Source organism: Alexandromys fortis, unplaced genomic scaffold, assembly GCF_014885135.2.
Source record: "Alexandromys fortis isolate MF-2015 unplaced genomic scaffold, M_Fortis_MF-2015_v1.1 scaffold_6, whole genome shotgun sequence".
NCBI lineage: Eukaryota > Metazoa > Chordata > Mammalia > Rodentia > Cricetidae > Alexandromys > Alexandromys fortis.
Window position 1 is genome coordinate 6,972,091 of NW_026067902.1, and position 22,032 is coordinate 6,994,122.

General features: G+C 45.6%; 1 protein-coding gene across 2 annotated transcripts in view; it reads left to right on the forward strand.

Annotated features, from left to right (window-relative positions):
* The first annotated feature begins 20,275 nt into the window (after positions 1 to 20,275).
* Gpcpd1 (glycerophosphocholine phosphodiesterase 1) overlaps positions 20,276 to 22,032 on the forward strand; it is a 58,063-nt gene continuing 56,306 nt past the window's right edge. The window contains exon 1 of one of the 2 annotated variants that reach the window (XM_050134093.1): positions 20,276 to 20,440. The gene's annotated coding sequence lies outside the window, so the exon portion shown is untranslated. The remainder of the gene's footprint in view (positions 20,441 to 22,032) is intronic. The other variant, XM_050134094.1, reaches the window with a different exon arrangement.

Sequence of the window (22,032 nt, forward strand, 5' to 3'; positions counted from 1 at the left end):
AAGAACAAAGCTCTAAGGTTACTGTCAGAACACAGCAACCCAGTGTTCCCTTCCTGTTTGGATCACAAAGTCCGCTTTGCTTCGGGTTTTCAATTAAGGCGTACTAGAAAATCATCTCCTTTCATCCCAGCACGAACCCTGGACACGATTGTTCTGCAAATTAACTCTTAATGATATTGGCACGAGATAGCTTCCTGGCTATGTCCTTGTTGAGGGGTGACCCTGATTTCTTGTTAGAAGTTGAAAAATGTCTTCCTGGCCAGGCAGTGCTAGTGCACACCTTTAATCCCAGCACTCAGGAGGTGGAGGCAAATGGATCTCTGTGAGTTCGAAACCAGCCTGGTCTACAAGAGCTATGGTTCCAGGACAGGCACCAAAGCTACATAGAGAAACTTTGTCTCAAAAAACAAAAAAACAAACAAAAAAAAAAAACACACACACACACAAACTAAACAAACAAAAAATGTCTTCCTATCATCATCATGAAGCTAATTACTATTTCAAGAGAAATATTCTTCTTGTAGTTCAGCCAAGAAATTGAAAATGACCAAGCATGGACAGCCCACTTCTGTTGTTTGTGCAGGAATAACAGAAAAAGGAGGAGTTGGTGTCATCGTCCTCTCTGTTTTCACTTATCTTCTGCCGCCATGCAGGGGACTGCTGACTGCTGAGCTGTTTCTCTCCCAGGCCCAGGAGCTAAGTCAGCACTTGCCTTTTCTGACTGCCCTGGGGTCTAACGCTGCATCCCTGCATCTGTCTCCCTCTGGACTAGCTCAGTCACTCAGCCATCTCTTCCCCTGTCATCCTCTCTCACTGACCACAGCTGGCCGTTGTGACTGACAGGACACCGTGGAAATGCTGTGGGATGACTTCCAAGACTCGGCCACAAAAGTCACAGTGGCCTTTCGCTTGCTTGCTTTCTCTGGATTTTGTACTCTTGGGGAAGGCAGCCACATGTCCAAAGAACACTGAAACAATCTGTGGAGAGGCAACCAGAAAGACAGTGAAGCATCTCCCCAAGGACCAGGATTTATCTTGGAGCTGAATCTTCCGACCCTAGCGGAGTTTCAGAGAGCTACATGCCTGGCAGCCATCTCGAATGCAGTCTTCCTGAGAGATCTTAAACCAGAGCCTAAACCAAGCAGCTCTTAGCACTTGGTAGATACACAGAATACTTCACTGAGACTGGACTGCAGGGAGCAATGTTACAACCGCCTAGACAAGTTTGTATATTTTAATGATGATTTTTTTTCCAAACTCAGGTATATAACAGGTACATTTTAGAAAAGAGGAATAGATGTGAAGGGTCCAAGGTATAGGGAGAGAGCATTGCTTTATTTTTGAGACAGATTTGTTTGTTTGTTTTTCGAGACAGGGTTTCTCTGTGTAGCTTTGGAGCCTGTCCTGGCACTTGTTCTGTAGACCAGGCTGGCCTTGAACTCACAGAGATGCACACACCTTTGCTTACCAAGTGTTGAGATTAAAGGTGTGTGCCGTCACCACCCAGCTTGACGCAGATTCTTATGGAACCCAAGCTGGTCCTGAAGTTCTGCTCTTTATACCTCCGATTTCTGCCTGCTGGAATTCCATGTGCTAGGTTTGAAGAGAAATCATTATTGTGTGCATAAATGTGTTTGAGATGTAGGAAAGGGCAGAAGATACTGACATGTCCTTGAAAGGTCACAGTGTTGCTTTAGAATAAAAATATCCCTTAGTTTGTATTTATCAGAGCTTATTTCCTCCCTAGACTTAAAAAAAACAAACAAACAACAAACCAAAACCCCAATCTATTACTTAACTAGATTACTGTGGTAACTGTAGAATAGCCACTCCAGGGGAAGCCAGCCACCAGGTAAGGTGTCTTTCTTTAGCGCCCCATGCTGTGAGGAAGTCCGTGTGGAAAAGAGCTGTGGTGAAAACGGAGATGCTATGGTGAAAACGGAAAGATGCCTGTTCCAATCATTCCAGCTGAAAGACCACGCATGAGCAAAGCAGCCATCATGTGGCCCAGGCAGGATCAGCTCCGTGAGAAACCCTGAGTCCCCAGCTGAGCCTGGTCAGCCAGCGGCACCGAGGGAGATAATGAAATGGTTGTTTGAGGTCACTACATTTCAGAGTTTGTTCTGCAGCAAAATTAATCCAAGAAATGAAAGAGGGAATTGATCAGAGGCACAGTAGAAATCCTTGTGAAGGCTACTGGGCTTCTGTGTGATGGAGCTGTTTGGCTGTGTGACTTTCTGTAGCTTTGTTTCCCAAGGCCAGGAGCAGGATAAGAGAACAGTAGAGTTTATGCATGATTCCAACTTTACCATAGGGCAGGGAGAGACATCAAGCACCCAAGGAGGGATGAATAGGCATTTAATAAAGTTGGGTTTATTTGTTTGCCTTTTATAGTATTGGAGTTGAACTCAGCAACCCACTCCCTGCCACTCCCGTAATGCAAGCATCTCATCATCATTAAGCTGTATTAATAAGACTGGATTTGATCTTAAAGGAAAACAAGAATCCAGAATGGAGGTGTGGCTCCTATTGACTTGCTTAGAACAATGTTACCCAACTAAATTCACTTGTCAAAGAACAGTGCCCACTATTGAGACCAGCAGGGACAGTACTAATAAAAGCTAATGCCTGGCCACAAGCATTTCCTCCTCTTGATCCATAGTTGTGTTTCCTCAGTGTAATCACTCCTACACTCAAGTGATTCCCGGTTTTGAGGTGGTGGCATCCAGCAGCACAGGGGCTATTGTGTTCTTTTGAGCATCTCTTAGCTCTTTGCTCAGTGCTCAGGGACACTTCTAATCAAGAATGTGTACATGGATAACATTTAAGAAGAAATATCACTGGGCGACGGTGGTGCACGCCTTTAATGGTATGTACTTAGTGCACTTGGGAGGAGGAGGCAGGCGGATCTCAGTGAGTTTGAGGCCAGTCTGGTCTATAAAACAAGTCCCTGGGAAGCCAGGACTACGCAGAGAAACCCTGTCAAGGAATGTCCACTGGTTTTTGTAATATTAAATTGGGAGCATCAGCCCAACCCCTGGCCTGGGAGTTGTGTTGGTCTGGACTCTAACTCCCAGCCTGCCAAGCGCTGACCCCTCCCCTGGGGGAGGGGGAGGACCACTCCCACAGGTGATTTAGGCTCATTGGAAGAGGGATACGTGTTCTCCTGGGTTTGTGCTGGCTCCTCTCCCTGCCACTGTTGTCCTTGGTCCACCAAGAGTGCCGCGTTTATTAAACGCAGGCATCTTAATTTGGTCTAATCTGGGTTTAATTGGAGTTATTTGTATCGGTGGAGTGCCTTTTTTTTAAGATTAAACCAAACAGTTTTATCATGAACTTTTTTCTTGAGCATGAGCCAGTACTGGGCACTTTGGAAACCACTATCAGTCACTGTAGTTTTTGTAGTTGTTTGTTTTGTTTTATGGTGTGGGAGATGGAACCTAGAGCCTAACACATGCTAGGCAAGGGTGTTATCGCTGAGCTACACCTTTGGGCCTGGTATTCTGTCCCTTTGATGTGCCCTCTTGGTCAGATCAAACCCCCGTCCTTGGGCTGGTTCTTGACTTGGTAAAGACTTCCAATGTCATAGAGTTTAATCTAAGATCTCAAGTCGTGATGAGGAAGCTTCAGGAAGGTAAAGAAACTGAGGATGCTGTTCTTCAACGTAAGGTTTCAGCAAGGACCTGAGGCTAACAGGGAGATGCACTTGGAAATGGAGTAAAGGAACTCCGGGCTGGGCAGGTGGACGGTCATATAACAGCTAAGAATCGGCCATTGATCTTCAGAAGGCAATGAAATGACACGGAGGGTGTCGTATGGTCCCTTTAACTGCCTTCTCCGTGCTCACTCTTCTGAAGCTGCTATTCTGACTGGAAGATAAGCATGGTCCACATCTCACGTTACGTTAAAGTGGTCTCAAGGTTTGCTGAAAATTACAAACTGCCTAGTCACCACTTCCCAGCCACAATAATAACCGCCGAAGCCATCCAGTGTGGGAAGTGACCGCGGTGTCAGAGAGCGGGAAGAGTGAGTTTAACAGATCTGCTTTGACAGTGTGTTGACTGGGACAGACAGATGTCCACACAACGGGTCTAGTCATGTCACCAAGCATCACCAGAACCCTCTTGACAGATGAGGGACAGAAACAAAGAAAGGTAAATGCCCGGTTCTATCTGTGGAAGGCCTGGGGCCGCTGGGCAGGAACCAGAGGTGGTTTCTTTCTTGAAAAGGGTGAGAAGCAAAGGCATTTTCACATTCCTTTAAAAGCATCAATTTCCAGCACAGCATAATGGTGCATTCCTGTAATCCCAACACCCAGGAGGCTGACCCAAGAGAATCCCAGAGAGTTTGAGTGCTGTGGCATCTATGACCTGCCTGGGGGAAGAATTCAGATTTCTATGATTGCCTTTCGGGAGGTGGAAAAATGAAAAAAGAGGGCAGGGGAAGGGCAGAAACCACCTTAAGCTTCTGAGACCTTCATCTTGGTGTATTGTTTTCTGAATTCCAACCTTAGCTTGTAGAATCATAGTATCTGACTCACCCAAGGTCTCTACAGAGGTGAAGTGGGGGCAGTGACACTGGAACCAAAGGCCAGGCTCTGGTGTTCATGCTGTCAATCCCAGCACTCAGGAGGCTGAGGCAGGAGGATTGAAGATCAAAGAACAGCTTGGGTAACATAGCAAGACTCTCAACAACTGACATGCCTAAAGCAAGGAAACTAGAACCAAAGATGTCGAGTTACAGTCTTGATGTTTGATGGTCACCTTTTGTGTAAATATTGTCACAGACATTAAAAGTGACTTCATAACTCTGGAGCGTTGGTAGCAAGGCAAACTAAACCTGTAGAGAATGAATTTAAAATTTGAATTGCAGCCCAGTTGTAGAAAGGAGCAGCAGGCTGCATTCCCGCCCGGCTCCCGCATGTTGAAATAAGGAACGGAGGGGCTGCGTCCCCAACACCCCGGCCGCTTGGCTAGCTCATGCCCGAAATAACAACACGCAAACTGTATTCATTTAAGAACTGCTTGGCCCATGAACTCTAGCCCTTACAGGCTAATTCTCGAACCTGGACTAGCCCATTTCTAATAATGTGTGTAAGCACCCCAAGGTGCGCTTACCGGGAAGATTCTAGCCTCCATCCATCGTTGCATCTACCCAGGAGAGCTGAGCATGGCGTCTCTGCTCCAGCAGAGCTGTCGGGTCTCTCCGGGAGCAGAGCAGAGTCTGACCTCACTTCCTCTTCCGCCCAGAATTCTATTCTGTTTACTCCTCCCATCTATGTTCTAAGCTGAGGCCAAGCAGTTGGTTTATTATAACTTAACCAATGAAATCAACAGATTGATATATGACACTCCCACATCACCCGCATGGGCACCACTCAGTAGTGGTGGGAGCTGCGGGCTGTGTCCCACCACCCAGCTAGCTTTACACCCGAAATAATTACATGGAAACTGTATTCTTTTAAACATTGTCTGGCCCATTAGTTTCAGCCTCTTATTGGCTAATTCTCACATCTTGCTTTAACCCATATTTATTAATGTGTGTAGCACCACGAGGTGGTGACTTACCAGGAAATATCTTAACCTGCGTCTCTCTCGGGTGGGAGAATCATGGCGACTGCCTGACTCAGCTTCTTTCTCAGCATTCTGTTCTGTCTACTCCGCCTACCTAATTTTCTGTCCTATCAAAGGCCAAGGCAGTTTCTTTATTAATTAACCAATGAAACAACAGATAGATAGATAGATAGATAGATAGATAGATAGATAGATAGATAGAAGACCCACCTACATCACCCAGTGAACGTGCAAGAGGCAAGCAAACCCAAGATCCTCTTTGCTGCCCTGGTTAACTTATAAGTCACTGTGTAGACCAGGGTGGCCTAGAACTCACTGAGATCTCCTTGCCTTTAGCTTCCAAATGCTGGATTAGAGGCTTTTACCACCACACCTGGCTCCATTGAGAACATTCTCCAGCCAAAGAACTTCAAAGGAATAGAAGGAACCACAGATGCCAAAGACGTCACTTGGAGCTCCTCAAAGCTGTCAAATCAGAAGCTGCCCTCCCCCGGGGGGGGGGGACTATCAAGTCACTTTCCCATCTAACAGGGCTTCCCGTGAGGGCCCTGCAAGCTAAAGTTTGAGAAGTGTTTCCCAAGGATGGTTGTATGGTTTGCGTATTTGTGTGTCTCGAGACTCACAGGTTGAAATGCCGGCTCAGGAGGTGATGATGGTTGGGGGAAAATAACTTCTGGAAAGTTATTAGGTTATGAGGGAGGAGCCCCCGCATTGCCATTAGTGCCCTTATAATAGGAGACTCTTGAGAGCCATCTAGGATCCAGAAAGCAGCCCTCGTCAGTCAGCCAGTGTCTTGATCTTGAACTTCCTGCCTGCAGAACTACGAGGAGCAACTCTGTTGTTCATAAGCCACCTGGTCCATTATATCTTTTTATAGTCACCCAAACAGGTAGGTATCAGAGTCTGCAAGGCCCTAGAACTAGGTGTAGAGAAGTAGCTGTACTCAGAGCTCTGAGGAATGCTTAGAACTAACTGCACAACCTGGGGTTGCAGGAACACAGCCTGGCCAGAGCGACCCATCAGGAGGACTTAGTACACGTTTTCTTTGACTCTGGTCTCCTGATTTGGGAGCTGGGAGCATAGCTCACAGGCACAAGGCCTGCCTAACCTGTGAAAGGTTCCTAGCACCATTTAGGGAGAGGGGAGCCATGTTTTTCCAGGAAGTATATTCGTTGTCAACTCACCCCGCTTTCTGCCTGCCCTGAAAGTCACCTGCACACAGCTCTTTTATAGGTTTATGGCTTCCTGTTTCTTCTATATGTCTGAAAGTATTTTCTGGTCACTGCCTTGACTGAGGCAAGCCAGCAGGTGGAATTTTTATGGCCCTGGAATTAGTCTTCTAACAGTAAGAGCTAGAGTTGAAAGATGAATGCCCCAGCTTTTTTGTCTCTCAGTTTACTCTACAAGGCTCCAGCTTATTGTGCTCATGAGAGCCACTTGCTTCTGCAGAAAATTTGATAACCTTTGTACAGCTTGTCCTATCTCAGCGTTTGGTGATGACATGTTGGTGACTGGAGATGACTGTGGGGAATATTTATACCACTATGATTGGCACATGCAACACCAGATGCTTTAATGTTCTAGAGCACATTCTTAAACGTGTACCAACACATTGGTGACTTACATGCTTTCTTTTATTTATTATTATTATTATTATTATTTGAAACATGGTCTCTCAGAGTCTCATTGTGTAGTGTAGTCCTGGCTGTCCTGGAACTCACTTTGTAGACCAGACTGACCTCAGACTCACAGAGATCTGCCTCCCAGGTCCTGGGATTAAAAGTGTGTACCACTGCCACCCAGCAGCACGAATGCTTTTTNAAACATGGTCTCTCAGAGTCTCATTGTGTAGTGTAGTCCTGGCTGTCCTGGAACTCACTCTGTAAACCAGACTGTCATCAAACTCAGATCTGTCTGCTCTACCTCCCTCGTGCTGGGATTAAAGGTGTGCACTGCCACACCCAGCTTCCCTCTCTGCTTCCCCACAATCTTTAGTACAGGCTATCCTGTGGAGGATGACTTTGGATGCTGGGTCCTCCTGCCTCCATTCCCAAATGCAGACAGATTACAGATGTGTCTCACCACACTGGGTTAAAAATAGCCTCCCCCCCCCGCCCCACCCCCTCTTCTTTTAAGACAGAGTCTTTCTACGTAGCCAGACTGACTCAAATTCATGTTCCTCCTTCCTCAGCAAGAAAATGCTTGCAGCCGGGTGGTGGTAGTGCACGCCTTTAATCCTAGTACTCAGGAAGCAGAGGTAGGCTGATCTCTGTGAGTTTGAGGCCAGCCTGGGCTACAAGAGCTAGTTCCAGGACAGGCTCCAAAACTGCAGAGAAACCCTGTCTCGAAAAACCAAAAATAAATAAATAAATAAATAAATAAATAAATGCTGACATTAACAGGTGTGTGTTGCCAAGTCTAGCTTCATTTTAAGTGCTCTCTCTCTCTCTTCCCTGGCATGTATGTGTGTGTGTGTGTGTGTGTGTGTGTGTGTGTGTGTGCATTTGTGTGGAGGGGGAACAACTGGGGATCGAACCTGCAGCCTTGCACACACTAGCTGGTGCTCTGTCACTGTCCTTGACCCTGTTTTACTTTTTGTTTGTTTGTTTGTTTAGACAAGATCTTGCTACGCGTCCTAAACTGGATTTAAACTTATTCTGTGGCCCAGACTGACCTTGAATGTGTGGTTTTCGGGCCTCAGCTTCCTGAGTAGAAGGAATTACAGAACTACATTCTCATACTGGGCTTTCATCACAATTTTAATTGGCATTTTACTCTTTTAAAAGAAGAGATAGCAAAAAAAAAAAAAAAAAAAACCTAAAATATAAATAAATAAAATAAAAAATAAAAGTAGAGATAGCAGAACATGGTAGCTCCTGTCAGTAATTCCAGCATTTGAAAGGCATGGGCAGGAGGATTGCTGTGAGTTGGAGACTAGCCTGGGATATATAGTGAGTTCCAGACCAGCCTAGGCTATAGCGTGAGACCCTGTCAAAAAAGCAGAGGTAAGTCAAGCATTGTGGCACAGTTCTGCAATTTTCCCATCTTCTAGGAGATGGGGCAGGAGGATTATGAGTTCAAGGGTAGCCAGAGCTACATAGGGAGACCCTGTCTCAAAGCAAATAAGGACCCAGACATCTATCAAAGGATAGTTTCTATGCTAGAAATTTGTCTTTGCGATAGCAGCGGGATGGCTCAAGTGGTCAAAGGTGATTGCCACAAATTCTGAGAACCTGAGTTCAGATCCCTAAGCCCTCTCCTGAGAGCTATCCTCTGACTTTCATATGTCCAGTATGGCATGTGACTGTCCCTTCAACATACACAAATAAATGTAATACATTTTAAAACTTTGTCTCCACAAAGACTTATTATCCCTCTGTGAATCCTAATTTTTCTCCTTGGCTGATGAACTTGTCTGTCGGTCTCATCACCTGTTTGTACACTGACTTTGGGGAAGTTATTCCTTTGGTCAAAGATGATTAAGGTTTGAATCTGAACTGTCCCCTATAGGTCCATGTGTGAAGGTTCAGGTCTCTGAGAGAAGTTTTGGTTACTGTAGCTGCTGCTCTGCTGCTGCTGCTGCTTCTTCTTCCTTTAGTGTTTTTTTTTTTTTTTTTTTGGATTTTTCGAGACAGGGTTTCTCCATAGCTTTTTGGTTCCTGTCCTGGAACTAGCTCTTGTAGACCAGGCAGGCCTCGAACTCACAGAGATCCGCCTGCCTCTGCCTTCCTAGTGCTGGGATTAAAGGCGTGCGCCACCATCGCCCGGATTCCTTTTGTTTTTTTAAGACAGGGTTTCTCTGTAGCTTTGGAGCCTGTCCTGGAACTAGCTAGCTCTTGTAGACCAGGCTGGCCTCGAACTCACAAAGATCTGCCTGCCTTTGCCTCCTAAGTGCTGGGATTAAAGGTGTGTGTCACCACTGCCCAGCTGATTACTGTAGCTTCTTGAAAATGGAGCCTGGATGGTGGCTGGAAGTGAGACTGTGAAGGTTATGCCTACTTCTGGCTCTACTCTAGCTTCCCGGGCTTCCTGGACAGAGGACCAATCCTCTGCATCATCGGTCCACTGACAGATCTTCTGCTTCCTGCTTCCACTCTGCCGTCCCCATCATCACAAGACTGTGTTCTCTGAAACCAGGAGGCAAGACGAAGCTCTCCTCCCTCCAATCAGGCATTTTGATCATGGTGACTCATTCAGAAACTAAATCTAGGCCCAGTGGTTTTCCAGGATGGAAGAGAAAGTCACTGGGGTGAGCAATGAGAAAGGAGTAAGCGAGCCGCTGGCAGCAACACAATGCAGACCACACGCTGCAGCTTCCAGGGGTTGCTCCCTGTCTGTTTTCCACACCACATATGTTCTGGCAGTCTCCTTTGGATTCATGACGGACTTGGCCCGGTTATTCACTACCTCCTCCCCAACTATGCATCTTCTACGGAGGACCCCTGAGTATCCGCTAAGGGCTGAATCATGTCCTGTTCAAGACTCAACTGCTATATCTGTAAATGTGCCTTGATCTGGAAATGGGGCCTTGCAGATGTAATCGAGTTAAGGTTAGGCGGCTAGGGTGTATGGCTAGGGTTCAGTAGGGAGATGGATATATATATATATATATAAACAGACACACACTGGGGACGATACCACAAAGCCTCAAAGGCAGACACATAAGGAGAATGAGCCAAATGACAGGCAGAGATCAAAGACATTTCTGCAAATCTAAGAATGCCCCAATTGCAGGCACTATGTGAAGCTGCAGGCCTAGAGAAGCTGCTTTCTTAGAGCCCTCGGAGGAAGAACCTGCTGCAGATAAGGTGACTTGAACTTTTCAGCCTCTGGAACGCAGACAGAACTCATTTCTTGAGTTTTAAACCACTGAGCATTTGGTACTCATTACAGAAGTCTTAGAAACAGACAGCGTAGTCTAGCTGAGGCTGTGGAGAAAAACTGATTGGCTGGCTATGGGTCACATGGCTAATCATGTGACCAATCAGAAGGCAGGGCCTTTTTTAAAATATTTATTTATTTATTATGTTTACAATATTCTGTCTGTGTGTATGCCTGCTGGCCAGAAGAGGGCACCAGACCCCATTACAGATGGTTGTGAGCCACCATGTGGTTGCTGGGAATTGAACTCATGACCTTTGGAAGAGCAGGCAATGCTCTTAACCACTGAGCCATCTCTCCAGCCCCAAGGCAGGGCCTTTTTATTTTCTTCAGCTAGACCTACAATGTTGAATGTTGTAGGCTGCAGCCGCAGGAGCATGCCAGTGGAGGTGGTCAGAGGGATGAAGATGTGAGCGCTGTGGAAGGAGGGTTTTGGCCCCTACTGGGTTGAAATGTCACAGAGAAAAGGGACGTTTTCAGGGGTTGGATGTCGGTCACTGAAATAATGTTGGCTAATACTGCTTTATTCTAATAAGATATCTTAATTTCTCTAAATCAACCGTTCTTACAGAACATGGCCCTGTAGAAGAAAAGCTAGTGCCTGATTGATAAACAGCTATGACAAGGCATAAGCACAACAACAAAAATTGTGTTAAAAAAATTGTCAGTCTGGGTCCTTTGGGGCAGCCATTGGCAGCATAGACGTTTTGGTTTTGGTTTTGTCATTGTTTTAAAGCTCGCATCAACAACCCACGATGTTGTGTGTAGTGTATTGTGCTTCCCTAATCAGACTGAAACAGCCGTAAAGTGGAAATCCTTTTTAGGGGCTGTTTTTCCATGCTTGGAATTACTTTGTATTAAAGCTGGGGAAAACAAGCCTCATGACATGCAGAGCCAAGTTATGAATCAGTGCATCTCATAAAAGGAAAGAAAAATCTGAATTTTAGCCAGCCCAGTAAATCCATGGTTCCTCAGTCTATGAAGTCTGGTGGCTGGGAAATATTGACCAACAAGCTCTTCAGGAAGAAGGGCCCTGAGGGGCTTATAGTATTTCCTGGTTCCCCACCCCATCAAGGTCAACTCTAAAATCCCAATCTGAGAAGGGCAAATTGGGGTTGGAGGAGGGTTATCCAGTCAGCAACTGAGCTACCTCCGGCACACTATAGCTCAGGAGTCTTTATGGTTGTCTTTAACAACTGTAAAAAAATATTAATTTTTGTTTTTCCTAGACCAGGTGCTTTATACAAGAACTCCTTCACACTTGGCATTCTTTTTTGATTTTATGTTTGATAAGGGAGATTCTGTTTTGGTTTTCTAGATCAGAAAGAACCGTGAAGAGAATGAGCCAGTTGCATAAAGTCAGTCAGTCAGACAGAAGCGGCTACGTGTCTACCTCACTGGCCTTCATCCCATTCAGTGATGCCATCTCAAGGATGCTTCGGAGGATTAAATAAATTCATGTCTGCAAGATGTCTCCTATGCATCGGTTCTCTATTGAAAGACAAGAGTCACACACGAAATCCTAGCCCTTGGAAGGTGGAGGCAGGATTACCAGGAACCCTAAACCCAGCTGGGTTACACAATAAGATCAGGCAAGCTTGGGCTACAGAATGATCCTATTTCAAAAGGCCAAAAGTTGGAAATTGAAAAACGTAAAGCAATATAAATGTTCTTAGAAAATACTAATCTACCAAGCCAACAAACAAACAAACACCCCACAGAAAACAGTTCTTAACTGCTAATGATCTTGGTGCAGAATTCTTTTGTTACATATTACAACTTATGAGGGACTGTCTCAGTAAATAAAACACATTTTCTTTCCAGCTTTAAGGAATTTTATTTGGAGAGAGTTCCAGGACAGTCTCCAAAGCTACAGTGAAATCCTGCCTTGGGAAAAAAAAAAAAAAAAAAAAAAAGAAAGAAATTTTATTTTTAGGTCTAGAGAGATGGGTGTTTGCTACTCTTCAAGAGGACCCAGGTCTGAATCCCAGCACCCACGACGTGACTCAGAACAGTTGATAGCTCCAGTTCTGGGGGATCCGATTCTTTCTTCTGGCTTCCACAGGCACCAGGCATGTACACGGTACACAGGGAGGGCAAGCAAAACACCTATACACATAAAACCAAACCAAACCCGATTCTTCCGAAAAGGCTGTTGATTTTGGATGTGCGCATGTGCATATATCTGTGTCACTGGGCGCATGTGGAGGTCAGAGGACAATTTTCGGGTGTCAGTTCTTTCCTTCTACCAGGAAGTTCCGGTAGTTCAGCCCAGGTCCCCAGGCTTGGTGACAAGTCAGGCTTTACTGATCAAGCCTTCTCATCTGCCCTGAAATACTTTATGGCGAAGCGCTGGAGCAACTGTTGACCACAAGTCTGTTTGCACTATGAGAGGAGTTTAGTCCGGATGCCTGAGGATTGTGTTTAAAAATAAATTAGAGCCAGGCAGTGGTGGCGCGTGCCTTTAATCCCAGCACTCAGGAGGCAGAGGGAGGTGGATCTCTGTGAGTTTGAAGCTAGCCTGGTCTCTAAGAGCTAGTTCCAAGAAAGGCTCCAAAGCAACACAGAGAAACCCTGTCTCGAAAAACCAAAATAAATGAATAAAATTAGAACAGGAGTAATAAAGTCAATGTCACTCACATGTGCTAGAGTGCCACCATGCTTTTTCTGGAGTTACGGGGGAAGTGGTGCAGTCAAGCCCCTGAGCATTTAATAGCCATGTCGGGACTGTTTCTATTTCTTGGGAGTAGTGACTTGAACACATTCGTAACTAAATAGGAAGTGCAGATGTTCTTCTAAGTCTAGGCTGTTGTAGGGTGCTCCCTGAAGTACTGTACAGAAAGGACTCTGGGGTTCTCCTCGAAGGGTGCGAGGCGGGAATGAGGGCTACGTGTTCATCACAGCTTCCTCGTCTCCCTCATCAGCGTTGTATGACATTAGGTATGTAAAAATGGGGGATTACTGGAAGCGAGCAATGGGTTAGCCTTCTGAAACCAGAGAGCCACAGCTTGGAGTAGCCCCGCCCTTTTCGTACTAGGACAGAGCAAATGCTCCAGGGAGATTTTATTTTTATTATTTATTTATTTATTTTTGGTTTTTCTAGACAGGGGTTCTCTGCAGCTTTAGAGCCTGTCCTGGAACTAGCTCTTGTAGACCAGGCTGGTCTCGAACTCACAAAGATCCACCTGTCTCTGCCTCCTGAAGGTGTGTGCCACCACTGCCCAGCTCCCTCAGCTCCAGGGAGATTTTAAAGGAGAGATGAAAGACAGCCCTGGAGGAGTTGGGACTTGGACCAGCCTCACTGTGCTGAGAGTCTGAACTAGTTGGATTTGTTTGTTTTGTTTTGTTTTGTTTGCTTGCTTTTGTTGTTTTTGAAAAGTGGTAAGTGCTCTACCTCTACCGCAGGGCTCCCTCCCACTTTGTATTTTGATACCGTTTTTTTTTTTGTTGTTGTTGTTGTTTTTTTGTTTGTTTGTTTTTTTGTCAAGTTCACTAGGTTGGCTTTACACTCACTTTAAAAGCACAGCCAGGCCTTGAACTTCCAATCTTCCCTCCTTAGCTTCCAAAAGCTGTAGCCCTAGGCCTGGCTCTCATCTTTTTCTTTAGGACAACATTTGAATTTTTTGATGTCATATTTTTATATATAGTCACATGAATTGATTATGTAGTACCACTGGTGAAACCTGAGAGGTCTCTTTGTGGCCCTTAGACCGGGACTTAATTTGCTGTGTAGTAGGAAAAGCAATAAATGTTCATATAAAGGTTCCCTTTAACTCATCAGTACATGGACAATTGGATATTAGTTTTGTTAACTTAGAATCCAAACTTAAAGGCCTGGCTGGGTCAAGGAAACGTAGGAAGTATATGATTAGGATAGTCAGTGAGCTGACTCAGCAGAGTGGAGGCCTATATTAAGTGAGGCTGTGCATTTATGCACACATAAGAAATAGATTAAATATAAAAATCATAACAGGCCAGCCTGGTCTACATAGTGTGAGTTCCAGGAGAGCCAGAGCTATGTAGAGACTCTCTCTCTCTCTCTCTCTCTCTCTCTCTCTCTCTCTCTCTATCTATATATATATATGTGTGTGTGTGTGTGTGTGTATTATTCATATATATTATTTTATATTTTTTTTACAAGGTCTGGATAACCTGGATTGTTCTTGAACACGTTTGCTCCTGCTGCCCCCCGCCTCCTAGGTGCTGGGTTCACAGTGTCTACCACCACATCTGACCAAATCCAGGCAATGAACTGGGTGTAGTGGAGCAAGTCTTTAATCCCAGGACTCAGAGGGTAGAGGAAAGGGAATCACTATGAGTTCCAGTCCAATCTGTTCTACATAGCAAGTTCCAGGTTAACCAAGGCTTCATAGGGAGACCCTGTTTCAAAAGAAGGAATAAAGGAAAAAGGGGAGGAAGGAAGGAAAGGAAGGAAGGAAGGAAGGAAGGAAGGAAGGAAGGAAGGAAGGAAGGAAGGAAACAGTAGATCTGGTCACCATTACTTTATCATTGATAATGAAATAATGACAGCTAGAACTACCACATGGACTTAGCACTTCTCCTGAACTTTCCTCTGTCCTGTGGAGGTGCCTTTACTGCTGCCGTGCGCCAGGTCTGATGCTGGGGTGTGATGATCTGTGTCCCAGCTCCTTCCCTGGCAGCCCGGTTCTAGGAGGGCCCCCTGCAGCTACATCAGATAAGCTCCGTGTGGTGTCAGTTCCCGCTCTCGTTTTTTGTCTATAGGTAAAATGATAAAGGAGGGGTGAGAATCTGCGAGTCAGGAGTAGACAGAGAGCAGAAACACGGCCTCTAATCTTCTCATCAAAAACATGCACATAATTAATGTGCCACGCTTGCCAAGAAACCCTGCCTCCCTGGGTCCAGTCCCAGCTCGCTTTGGCGGGCTGCCAGGCTGCCGTTGGCAACTGGGTATTTAAGCCCAACACACAGTAACAGTACTCTTAAGAGTTCTTTTGTTTACAGGCAGGATATATTCTGAAAACAGTAGTAGCTCATTTTGAGGAAAGTTATCAGTATTTTCTGTAAAATAAAATTATAACTAGTCAATTGTTGAATCATTTGAAAAGGGTAACTCTCCCCCCCTCCCGCCAGGTGGTGGTGGCGCACACCCATGACTCTTGCACTAGGAGGCAGAGGCAGGCAGATCCCTGTGAGTTCGAGGCCATCCTGGTCTACAAAGCAAGTTCCAGGACAGCCAGAGCTGTTACACAGAGAAACCCTGTCTTGAAAAAAAAACCTAAATAAATAAAAAAAATAATAAAATAAATAAAAAGTGTTCCCTTAAAGTGCTGGAGATTGAAGCCAGGGTCGTGTACGTGTAAAGCACACATTTGACTTACTATTGACTCTAAGGATTTTTTCTCTCTGATAGAAGATCTCCTATAGCCTGTATTGGCCCTGAGCACCTAATCTAGCCATGAATGGCCTTGAATTTATGATCCTGCCACCCCTTCTTCCCAGGTGCTGGGATTACAGGAGTGTACCACCATATCTGACAATATCTGGGGATGATTCCGTGGTCTTACACAAGCCTGGGAACCCTGGTTTGATCTCCAATACTCTTGTTTTTTTTTTTTTTTTGTTAAAAAAAAAAAAGCCAGAAGGGTGATTGGCATCTGTGATCCTAGTACTCCTAGGGAGAAATGGGAGGGGAAAGAAAAATGGCAGAGAAGCTTAAGGCCAACTGGCCTGCAGTTCACAGTTTAGCAGCTGAGTGGACTGCACACGTGTGTTAAGATATGTGTGTACTCTACACACATATCACCTGTATCACACAAGTAAGCATGCTAAGAAAAGTGTTCCTGGCTGGGCAATTATAAAATTAAATTATAAAATTAAAATATCAATAAACTCCGAGAAATGTTAAGATATTCTATATCCTGTAGTTTCAAAGTTTGGGTTATTTGTGGTTCTGAGAGTTGAACCCAAGGCTAAGCCTGTGCCAGGAAGGGAGTCTACCACGGAGCTGAATCTCCTGAAGTCTTTGGAGATAAGGCCTCACTAGGCTGCTCAAGCTGGTCCCGAACTCACTTTGGCCCTTGCAGGCATTGAATTTGTGATCCTCCTACCTCAACCTCCCAAGTAGCTAGGATTATGCTATCAGGTCTGGCCAATATTTAATTCTTTGGATTTTTTATTTTTTGTTGTGTTTTGTTTTGAGATAGGGTTTCTCTACATGGTTCTGACTATCCTGGAATTTCCTATGTAAACCAGGCAGGCCCCAAACTCACAAAGATCCATCCTGTCTTCAGAGTGCTGGGATTAAAGGCATGTGCCACTGTGCCCAGCTCAAGATTTAATCTTTATGTAAAAATAGATCAAGTTTCATTTGTTTTAATAAATAGTAAAACTGGTATGCATACCAAAGTGTTAGTTTAAAATAAATTACTTTATGATTTATTGCCAATAAATGTTTGATTTGTATGCCTATTTTACGTTTTATTTTACTCTTTGACTTTTTTTTTAAAGATTTATTTATTCATTATGTATACAGTGTTCTGCAGGCCAGAAGAGGACACCAGATCTTATTACAGATGGTTGTGAGCCACCATGTGGTTGCTGGGAATTGAACTCAGGACCTCTGGAACAGTAGGCAGTGCTCTTAACCTCTGAGCCATCTCTCCAGTCCTTGATTTTTCAAGACAAGGTTTCTTTGTGTATTTCTGGTTGTCCTGGAACTCACTCTGTAGACCAGGCTGGCCTCAAACTCAGAAATCCACCTGCCTCTGCCTTCTGAGTGCTGAGATTAAAGGCAAGTGCCACAACTGCCGGGCCTTTATTTTATTTTATTTTATTTTATTTTATTTTAGGAAGGAGGGATTTATTTTGACTTGCAGTTTGAGAGGATATAGCCCCTTATAGAGGAAAGCCATGGCAGATGGCTCCACGGTGGTGGGAGTTTGTCCTGCACTGCTCTCTTCCCTACACATTGGCAGAACCTATTTTACACCCCAGGGCTAGTAAAACTCTCACACGGAATGGGTCGCGAGTATTAGAAGTTCAAGAGGCCTTGACCTACAATGTGCATTCTGCTGCGGGGCTGAGTTAGGACTCCCTTGGAGTAGCAAGGCCACCGCGTGGTTCACAAACCACACAACTGATAACGTGGAGAATGATAAATATGCCGATAGAGAACTCTAGTGGAATGTGGGATCAGTATCAGCCTTTTATCTGAGCCAGAATACTTCTAGGAAAGAAAACACACACAAAACAAAGCTGATAGCAGCTATAACCGCCAAGGGAGAAACACACACACACACACACACACACACACACACACACACACACACGGAAAATCAGTACTTGTGACAAAAATACAGACTTGCAATTTTAAACTAAATTTAAACAATATTAAATAGTAAGAAAAGAACCACACTAACAATGGTAGGAGCAATAATTGGTGGTCAGCATGAAGTTATTTTCTTTTTTTTTTTTTTTGGTTTTTCGAGACAAGGTTTCTCTGTGGCTTTGGTGCCTGTCCTGGAACTAGCTCTGTAGACCAGGCTGGTCTCGAACTCACAGAGATTCGCCTGCCTCCGCCTCCCGAGTGCTAGGATTAAAGGCGTGCGCCATCTTCACCAGGCATTAAGTTATCTTCATGTTAAAATGCATATGAGAAACAGATTGAATAAACTAACTTCAGTAACCTGGAACTGGAGCACTTTAGCAACGGTCCAACTCCACGTCTAGGAAGTTGACTAAGAAAGTAAACAGGCTCCCCGGAATTCTGTCAAAATTCATGAGTAGCAATAAATCTACTACTGAATATTTATATTCATAATGCTACAGATGGCAATGGACAGAGCACAAATCTAGGCCTCGCTCCCAAGCTGAGAACTTTCCCAAATGAAATTGCGTGCTGATTCCAGACAACTGAGAATGCATTTCATTATTCCATCAAATAAAATGGCAAATGTTAAGTATTTTTGCGAGTATAAAGTACTCCGCGCCCTTTTGGTAATAATAAAGTTAATCCTCGAACTAATCTCATCAGGAATGTGTTTGAGGAATTATGATGTCCCCCACATGGGGACTGGCAGCAAGAGGAAGGGACACATTGCCAGGTCTTGTTTTAGGATCTCTGGTGGCAGGACTAGGCTCTGGTTGACATAAATGGTGCTATCCAAGAGTTTCTAGGCATGCCTAGAAAACATTCCAGGAATCCCTTCTTGACCTGTGTGGATTCAGGTTTCTTTGAAAATCCTCTCCTGTTACCAGCTAGTTATCTTGCAGAAATCCCTGTTTCTGGTCCTAGGTCATCCTTCCAATGTGTACAGCTTTGGGGTCTGTCCTGGAGCTAGCGCTTGTAGACCAGGCTGGCCTTGAACTCACAGAGATCCGCTTGCCTCTGCCTCCCAAGTGCTGGGATTAAAGGTGTGCACCACCACCACCTTGCTCTTTAGTTTTTTATTATACCTAATATGATGAAAATGCTTCATAAGTATTTGCTATACTGTATTTAGAAGAAAAAAGGCTATGGTTAGCACAAATGTATGTTTTCCTATTTTCTTCTGTGATTGCTTGAATCTGCCAATGTGGAATTCAAGGATATGTTGGGCCACCCAAGCTTCTGTTACTGTTTTGAGACAAGGTCTTGTTCTGTAGCTCTAGCAGGTCTGGTATCCACTGTGTAGCCAAGGCTAGCCTTCAACTGGTAGCAATCCTGACTTAACTTCCAGAATTATAGACCTGCCTAAGACCCAGACATTTTGTTTATTATTTCAAGAGGATTTAGGGAGGGGCACGAGTCAGGTCTACCATCTTTTAGCTTAGTGAATTGTACAGCTCTGGACCTTCCTTAGCTCTTTCAAAGAGAAGGTGCTTCTGTTGTTTGTTTACAATCTCGATTTAAGTAACCCGTTTTATCGCACCCACGCCTTTAATCCCAGCAGAGGCAGAGGCAGGCGGATCTCTACAAGCCGTCTACAAGAAGAGCTAGTTCCAGGACAGGCTCCAAAGCTACAGAGGAACCCTGTCTCAAAAAAAACAAAACAAAACAAAACAAAAAGTTACCTAGTGGTCGATTTGTGGAAGGAGGAAAATGTGTGTGTGTGTGTGTGTGTGTGTGTGTGTATGTGTTTGTGTGGGGGGGGGAGGGAAGGAGGACTTTAAAAGGAAGAGGGGTAGTTTTAGAAAACAATAAAGACCCCTGTTGAGGGAGGGTCTCTATCTGGTTCATTTATTATTTAGTGTTTGTGACAGCAGGTTTATAGCAGTCTTCCCCACTGTGGGTTCCAGGGGTTGAACTCAGGTCGTCAAGCTTGGTGGACAGTGTCATTACCCACGGAGTTATCTCCAGGTCCTTATTTCAGCTTTAATGGTTTCTTTTGTTTGCTTTTTGCTTTGTTTTGCAAGACAGGGAAACCCGTCTGTGCAGCCCTGGCTGTCCTGGAACTCACTTTGTAGATCAGACTGGTCTCGAGCTCACAGACATGGGCTTGTATGCTCAGCCACCACCCGGCAGCATTAATGATTTACTCTGTGTTTGGTGTGTTTGGTAAAGAAAGCTAGTTTCCAGAAAACGTCAGGCTACCTTTGCAGCCTAGCTTGGCCTCGAACTCGCTACCTTCCTGCCCTGCTCCACCTCCCGGATGCTGGGATTACAGACGCACCCTCGTGACCCCCCCTTCCTCAGCTGAGCCTGACAAGGCGAGCTGGGGGGCCCCAGGCCACCTCAGGTCTCTGGGCCCGCCTGCCAGGAACGCGCAGCCCGCCCCCGGCGCGCGGCCGCCGATTGGCCAGGAAGGGACCGGGCGTGACGTCAGGCCCCGCCCCTCCCCGCCTCCCTTCGACCCCGCCCCACGGGGTGGGCTGGCAGTTTAGTCTAGGGCAGCTGAAACCGGTTTGAAAGGAGGCTGTAGCAGGGCTCCGCGCTGCCAGCCGCCACCTAAGGGAGCGCTGGCGAGGCGCGGACGCTCGGCTTAGTCGGCCGCGGCCCAGGCTCTCGGCGCGGCGCGGAGCGGCAGGTGAGGGCGGCCGGCGGGCGGCGGTGCGGGCGGGCGCTCACGCGGAGGTGCGGGCGGGCGCTCACGCGGAGGTGCGGGCGGGCGCTCACGCGGAGGTGCGGGCGGGCCGGAGGCCTGGCGTCCCGGAGCCGCGCTGCGGCTGGAACCCCGGCTTGTCCCCCGCTGCCGCGTCCCTCCGGGCGGCGTGACCCGGGACCGCCTCGGAAATACCGGGCGGAAAATTGGGGAACAAAGAAACGGCAGCGCTGGAGCCGAAGCCCTCTCCGTGCCTCCCTTCCTCGGGGCGCCACCTCCGCCACCTCGCGCCGGTGCTGATGACTCGCGCCGTTTTGACAGCTGCTGATTTTCCCAAATTGCCTAAAATTAGTGCTCACCAAAGAAACTCGGGGTGACAGTACAGTAGGGTGGGTAGAGAGCTCTGTCGTGGAACTCGGTCGTCGGGGCCCTCGGTGACGTTTTAGGGTCGCGGTCCTCTTCTTGGTGTCGCCGGCTTCATCAGCCGGGTCCAGCCAGAAGCGGAGGGAAGCCGGGAGTTTGCCGGGTTCTAGAGATTCTCTGATCGAGCGAGCCGGGTGGACGGGTCTGATGTACCCCTCCGTACTCCTGTCCCTGCCGCCCTGCTCCTGCCTACTAACTCTACCCTTCTGCTTGTTACATTTCTAACACTTACATAACGAAGAAATAAATACAAGCTATTAGTCTTCCCCCCCCCCCCCATTGCCTAGTGTTCTAGAAACAAACAGTACAAAATAAAAAGCAGGTACACCGCATGCAGTGACTTAAGTACTAGGGGAGATAAGTCAGTGTTTTAAACACAGTTAATCTACAAAGAAAGATACAGGAAATTAGGACGCGGAGGATTAATGAACACAAAACTGGGTAATGTTTGGTGTGCACAAAAAGTTAATGGTGGGTGAATTAACTATTTGTATATAACAAGCACATGATAAATACTTAAGAAAATAATAACAAAATGAAATGAAAAATATTTGGAAAACGCCTACTGCCTGTCTAAAGCTGATGAAAATATTAATTTGGCTTAATGAAATCGTCATAAACGCTTGCTTAATGAAAAAGCTATTCTTGTTTAAAATATTGGCTTAGAGTATATGGAGGTCTTAGAAGTAGGGCCATAATGATCCCCGCCAGCCTGAGTAGAAATCAATATGGGCACTTAAACTGTTTCTTGATTGTAGGATGTTCTGAGGATCAGAGCTGGTGGAATCTAGGGAAGAACGAGGAGAATTAGAAACAGCTTTTTTTCTTCTTCTAGAAGCTGTAAAGGAAAACAGAGATGTTCTTTTTGGCTAGAAATATACCCGTTAGCTAAAAAACACCCACCTTTAGTTCAGCTGTAACTGGAATGGTCCCATATCTTTGGTTAGCTTAAATCTCGAGTGTGTTTCCCATGCTGGTTAGCTGGTTAGGTCCACTGTTGAACGTTTAACAAAAAGTGAAGTTGATTTTGCTTGGTAGGGCAAACTGAAAAGTTTTAATGTTAAACAAGTTACAGTGGCATGTAAAAACCTCTTGAGTCTTCTAACTGTTAAAATAGGCCAGGCCTGGTGGTGCACACCTTTAACCCAGGCACT